This window comes from Mastomys coucha, chromosome X (assembly GCF_008632895.1).
Source record: "Mastomys coucha isolate ucsf_1 chromosome X, UCSF_Mcou_1, whole genome shotgun sequence".
Taxonomy (NCBI): Eukaryota; Metazoa; Chordata; class Mammalia; order Rodentia; family Muridae; genus Mastomys; species Mastomys coucha.
In genome coordinates, this window is record NC_045030.1 from 72,289,212 (window position 1) to 72,296,630 (window position 7,419).

Consider the following 7,419-nt stretch of genomic DNA (forward strand, 5'->3'; position numbering starts at 1 on the left):
GCAGCAGAACTGTCAACTCTCAGCTTAGCTATGATGGAGGTAAAAATCCTTTGGTGATGTGAGGGTCACTGAAGTACAGTCTTATTACAATGAACTCCAATGTCTAAAAATTGTTCTTATTTTGGGCTTGTAGCACAGTAAAGCCAAGATTTTAAACTCTAGTAAAAACAAAACAAACAAACAAGAAAAAAAGATTTTATCTATGTTCATTTAAAAAAAGCTAATAGTGGTGTATTATTTTAAAATATACAGCTAATATATTTGGAGTTATTTAAAATTAAATTGAGAAAAACACATGTATTTTCAGTATCACTGCAGACAAGCATCTACATAAGACTTTTTAATTGATTGTTTTATATCAAACAACTTTTATACTACTTATTTTATTGTTACAATATTTCATAAATTTTAAAGAATATGAAAAAATAAAAATAAAAAAAACAAAGCAAATGAAGTACTGAGGAAATGTTAATAAATTAAACAATGATCATATTGTCTATGAGTGTGTATATGTATGTGTGTACATGTATGTTTGTATATGAATATGTATGAGTATGTTTGCACATGTGTACATGCATATAGGGGCTAAAGGTCAAGCTTCAGTGTTGTTCCTAGCAGCCATTATCCTTGAGTTTTATTTGTTTGTTGAGACAGTCACTCACTGGCCTGGGTCTTACATGTAGGCTAGGCTGAATGACCACTGAGCTCTACAGATCTCTACCTTCCCACCATTACTATCCTCATGGGTACTGGTACATACTTTTCATATGGGTACTGGAAATCAAACACAGGTCCTTGTGCTTTGGACTTACCCACTTTACTGACTGCACTGCCTCCCCAGCCCCTTGATCCCATAGATCTTAAGAGAAATAAAAATGCTTCTCAGTATTTACTTTTTGAAAGAAAAATAACTGACTGCTTAATGTAATTATTTCACAGATCATTTGGAAGCAAATGGAAAGATCTTACAGTTTACTGAGTGTATTCTCTGATTTTCAAAAATAATTGAAATTATGTGCTTACATTTATAATCTCTAATGCTCATACTCCATTTGAAGAAGAAACATGGGAAAACATCGATATTTAGAAAGTATTTTCTTTAGATGTGTTTCATTGTATTTTTTGGTCAACTTTCATTATAAAAATATAATTTCTTGTTAAAATAGACAAATCTTTGTTACATGAATAATGATTCTATGATAATACCTGGGGATATAATGAATTCTCTTGTAAAGAATAATAAAGCATGTTCCAAAAAAAACAAAAAAATAAAAAATTAAAAATGGCCAATAAATATTTTAGCCATGTTCAGTAGCTCTTTTATTTATTCTCTCATACAATAATCCCAACTTCAGTTTCCCTTCCCTTCACTCCTCCCATTAGACAAATTCAAATTAAGTGTGCTTAGAGACCATCTCATTTAAGTAACTATGGCTATGACGAAGGAAAAAACAATAGGTACTGGTGAAGTAAGTAAAGAGGAACTCTTATATATTACTTGTGGGGGTACCAATTGCATAGCTACTATTGAAGCCATTGTGGGGATACCTAAAAGATATCTGAACTAGAACTTTCATATGATCCAACTACAGCACTTGTTGTTCCAGGATATACCCAAAGGACTCTAAATGAACATACCATAGATATACCAGCACATTTCTTGCTACATCACTCACCAAAGCCAGCAAATGCAACCATCCTATACAGTTCATCAGGAAAAAGCTAAAAAAGAAAATGTAGTACATACACAATGGATTGTTCAGACATAAATAAAAAATAGCATCCTGACATTTGCACGAAAATGGATATAAGTGCAAATTATTATGTTAAGTAAAATAAGATAGAAAGACACATACTCCATGTTTTCCTTCATGTGCTGAGTTTACACTTATACATACACATGTGAGTGAGTGTATATGTCTGTGTGTGTGTGAGTGTGTGTGTGCGTGTGTGAGTGTGTTGGTATTGGGAGTTAGAGAAGGACCATAAAAGTGAATGGAAAGATATTAATGGAGAGACAAGAGTAAAGGAGAATGGCATGAAAGCAACAGGAAGGACTAACTCAGGACCAAGAAGGAAGGAACCACTAGGAAGGGTCAGAGCCTATAGGACAAACAAGGATGTGGATGACTAATACAAATTGTAATGACATATATGTATTAAAATGACATTAAAACTCATTTCTTTGAACTTTGATTTAGAATTTTAATTTAAAAGGATAAAATTATACTACTGAAATCCAGATAACCATTAAGTAATATTTTGAAAATATGTCCTATACATTAACCGAGAATATTTTTTAAAGCTAAATATATCAATAACAAGCAACATATTTAGAAATGCTAAAAACAAATTTCCCATGAGTTCAGAACTGTCTTATCTCAACATCTGAATTCTAGCCAATCTTTAAAGATATATTCATTCTGAGGCTCCTCAAAACTATCCCATGAAATAGAAATGCAAGAAATATTTCTACACTCATTCACTGAGGTTATATTTACCATGATACAACAGTAAAATGAGTAACAAGAAGAAGAGAAAACTAAAGGCCAATTTTCTGTTAAATCTAAAAGTAAATCTACCATATAACCAGATATACCACTCCTTCATACATGCCTAAAAGACTCACCAAGCTACTCCTGACTATAAACCACATTAAAAGCCATAGGAGTGGGTGGGTGGGAGAGGGAGCATCCTCACAGAAGCAGGGGGAGGGGGAAGGGATAGGGGATTCCAGAGGGGAAACCAGAAAAGGGGAAAACATTTAAAATGTAAATGCATAAAATATCCAATAAAAAGGGGAAAAGCCATACTAAGAAGTATGCAATATGAAAACAGATATGTTGAGTAATAGAACTGAGTGAAAGAGGTAGAAATAATCTCAAACAGCCACAAACATCTGATTTGACAAAAATGGCAAAATACAGTGAAAAAGATAATCTCTTCAACCAGTGATGTTGGGAAAACTAGGTATCTATACATGAAAGACTAAAACTAGGTCTCTATATCTCTTCCTATACAAAGTTCAACTCAATACACTAGAGACCTTAATATAAGACTTGCAACTTTAAACTATTAGAGGAATGCATAAGAGAAACACTTCAAAATCCAGACAAAGGCAAAGATATATGACCAGACCTCCAATATTTCAGGAAATAAAATAATTGACCAATAGAATAGCAAGGAACTAAAAATAAAAGCTTGTGCAGAGCAAAATAACATAACAATAATCAACATACTAAATACATAGCCTTAAAATGAAGAGAAAAAAACTTGACAAGATTTTAATCCAGCTGAGATTTAATATCTAAAACACATATTAAAATATAAAAAATATAAAAGAACAAGAATCCACAATAAAAAAGGACAATATAAATGAATAGGTACATTTCAAATAAAAAGTACAAGTAGCTAAAAACTACATGAAAATGTTTTATATCCTTAGTCACCAGGAAAAACATAAAGTATATTAAGATTCCATTTTATCACAGATAGAATGGTTACCATCAATAAAACAAATATCAATGCTGGTGAAAATTCAGGGAAAATGAACCCATATTATTTATTTCCCCAAGTGGGGATATAAATCATTTCAACTATTACAGAAGTTAGTTTGGAGGTTCCTCAGAATTAAGAATAGAACTTCCATACTACTTCTAAAAAACAATTTAAAAAATATCAATACCAGCTTACTATTCAAAATAACTAAATAATGCAATCATCCAAGTGTCCAGTAATGAATGAAAAGATGAAAATTTTGATTGTAACTGAAGGGATAACAGGAGTTAAGAGCACTTGCTGTTCTTATAGAAGAATCTACATGGCTACTCACAAGCAGATGTAACTCTAGTTCTATGGGAAGTGGCATCCTCTTATGGCATCTGTGGACACCAGGCATGCATGTAGTGCACAGAAAAATATGCAGGGAAACTTTCATACACATAAAATAAAAATAAATATTTAAAACATGTTTTAAAAGTACATACAATAATATTTTTCCGCTATAAGAAGAACTATTTCATTTGAAGGAAAACAGATAAAATTAAACATGACAGTCTTCACTTAAACAAAATCACTTCCTGTTCTCTGTCATATTTGTAATACAGGGGACAAAGACAGACATGAAAAAAAAAAAAGGAGGGACTCCTAGGAATGTGGAAGAAAAAATGAGAAAGGAGAGGCAGCAGGAAGATATGAGTACAAAGCCAATTCATTACATGCATGGATGGAAATGTCATAATGAAACCCTTTATTGTATACAATTAGTATATGCTAATAAAATGCCACTGAAAAAAACAAAGGTTTTAAATAAGTGATTACCGATCCATACAACATAATGAATGAATTGCCAAAAAGGTTTGCCAAATTAAAACACAAAAAGAAAACATGCCACATTTACATTTTTAATAAGCTTTAAATTCAACATATGGTATTGGAGGACAGAGGAATGAAATGCTCATGTTTTCACTGTGGTTACATTTACACAGGTACATACATAAATGTATGAACAATTATCAAATCATACAATAAAATGTAAAAATAAACACTATGAAAATATATATCAAAAGAATTAAAATTTCAAAAACTACAACCATCAGAATGAGATCTAAACACCATCAATTTATCACTGACGAGAACTGATATTCAAGCAATGAATATTGGAACACAGCTGTAATCCAAACATACAAGAGGCTGGAGAAGGAAAATATCACCATGAGTTCAAGGCTAGGCTGAGGGAGATTCTCTCTCAGAGGAAAAAAATGATTCATTAGTGGTAGATATTAAAAAAAAAAGATGTTGCCTCAATCCCCTACTGTCCAGGTCCCCCAAGGTAAACCCAGAAGTGATGACCTGTGGTTTGTCCCCTGTATACCGCATTTTCTGGCCCACTGCTCTGCCTACATTCACAGAAGCCTGCTCACCCCTGGTAGGACCCTGCCCCAGGACCCTTGCCTGCCAGGTACCATTAAGACACACCCAGCAGCAGCAAACTCTGCCCTGTCCCCTGCACTCCATTCTCTGGCTAGCAGCATTGTCTGCATTCTTGTAAGTCAATCAGTACCAGGAGCAACCAGGCAAGACACCTCCTCTCTCTATCCCCTGCCAGCCAAGGTCCCCTTAAAGTAAACTGCACCTGTTCCCCTGTACTCCATTTCCTGGCACACAACTCTAACTGCATTCCTAGAGGCCTGCCAGGACTAGGGTTAACAAGATGGCTAAAGACTAGCTTAACATAATCAACATGAGCAAGGGCAACATGGGACCACCACAGTCCAAATACCTTACTAGAGTACACACACAGCTGATCCACAAGAAAATGATGTTAAAGCCAATCTTATGAAGATGTAGTGGCTTTTAAAGAGGGAATGAAAAAATTCCTTAAAGAAACACAGGAAAAGAAATCCTGGAGGTGGAACACCTAGGTAAGAAAACAGGAAATATAGACAAAAGTATCACCAAGACAATACAAAAATGGAAAAGAGAATTTCAGGCATAGAAGATAAAACAGAAGAAATTGATATATCAGTCAAAGAAAATGTTAAATCTAAAAAGTTCATGACACAAAATATCCAGGAAATCTAGGTCACTAGAAAAAGACAAAAACTAAGAATACTAGAAATAGAAGAAGGTGAAGATTTCTATCTCAAAGGCCTAGGAAATATCTTCAACAAAGTCATAGAAGAAACTTTCCCCAACCTAAAGAAACAGATGACTATAAACATATAAGAACCTTACAGAACACCAAATATACTGGACCAGAAAAGAAAATAATACTGACACATAATAATCTAAACACTAAGTGTAAAAAAAGAAAAAGAAAAAATATTGAAAGCTGCAAGGGAAAAAGACAAAGTAACATATAAAAGCAGACCTATCGGAATTACACCTGCCTTCTCAACAAAGATTATTAAAGTCAGACAGTCCTGGACAGATGTCTTGCAGACTCTAAGAGACCACAGATGTCAGCACAGACTACTATAACCAGCAAAATTTTCAATCACCATAGGTGGAAAAAACAAGATATTCCTTGACAAAAGCAAATTTAAAGAATATCTATCCACAAACACAGTCGTACAGAATATACTAGAAGGAATATCCAACTGAAGGAAGTTAACTACACCCAAGAAAACACAGGAAAAAAATAATTCCACACCAGAAAAACCAAAAAGGGGAAAGACACACACACACACACAGAGAGAGAGAGAGAGAGAGAGAGAGAGAGAGAGAGAGAGAGAGAGAGAGAGAGAGACCCACACACTTCATCAAGTTCCCCAAAAGACACAGGCTAACAGAATGGATGCAAAAACAGGACCTAGCATTCTATTGCATAAAGGAAACACACCTCAGAAATAAAGATAGGCTTGTACTTGGAAAACTGTTTTCCAAGCAAACAGTCTGAAGAAGCAAGCTGGAGTAGCCATTCTAATATTTAATAAAATAGACTTTCAAACAAATGTAATCAAAAGAAATGGGGAAAGACACTTCATACTCATCAAATGAAAAAAAAATCTACCAAGAGGACATCTCAATTCTGAATATCTATGCCCAACATACAAGAGCACCCATATTCATAAAAGAAACATTACTGAAGCTTAAATCTCACATACAACCCTACACATTGATAGTGGGAGACTTCAACACCCCACTCTCACTAACTGACAGGGCATTGAGACAGACACTAAACAGGAAAAATGAAACTAACACATGTTATGAATCAAATGAACCTTACAGATATCATACAGAACATTTCACTCAAACACAAAAGAACATACTTTCTTCTTCTCAGCATCTCATGGAACCTTATCCAAACTTGACTATACAGAGGCTCAGAATAAGTCTCAACAGATACAAGAAAATTTAAATAACTCCCTGGATCTTATCAGACCGTCTTGGATTAAAGCTGGGCTTCAACAACAATAGAAACAACAGAGTGCCTGCACACTGCTTGGAACTACACAGTTCTCTACATAATAACCACTGGATCAGGGAAGAAGTAAAGAAATATAAGACATTCTAGAGGGGTGAGGTGGCGGCGGGGGCGGCGGGAGAGGAGGCTAGCGGAGCGGGTACTTCGGCTGGTCTCAGAAAGAAGAAACAATGTAACTCAGTCACTGGGAAGACTGAGGTCAAGGTGAAGAGGGAAGTGGGAAGAGCATGGCCTGGCCACAGTTTTTGCAGAGAGGAGCTCTCCTCACCAGCTTCAGCCATCACCATGTTGCTGTGTTCCTGCTTACATTCTTCAGCTATTCATTGCTCCATGCGTCCAGAAAAACATTTAGCAACGTGAAAGTCAGTATTTCCAAGCAGTGGACCCCAAATCCTTTTAACACATCAGTTGACCTGCTTGCAGAGATCTGGAGCAGCAACCACCTGTTTCCCAGCACAGAGGAAGCCACTCTTTTTCTTGGAACACTGGAT

At 35.1% G+C, this 7,419-nt stretch overlaps 1 pseudogene; it reads left to right on the top strand.

Moving 5' to 3' along the window:
- LOC116103356 overlaps positions 1 to 7,419 on the top strand; it is an 18,065-nt pseudogene that overhangs the window by 9,521 nt on the left and 1,125 nt on the right.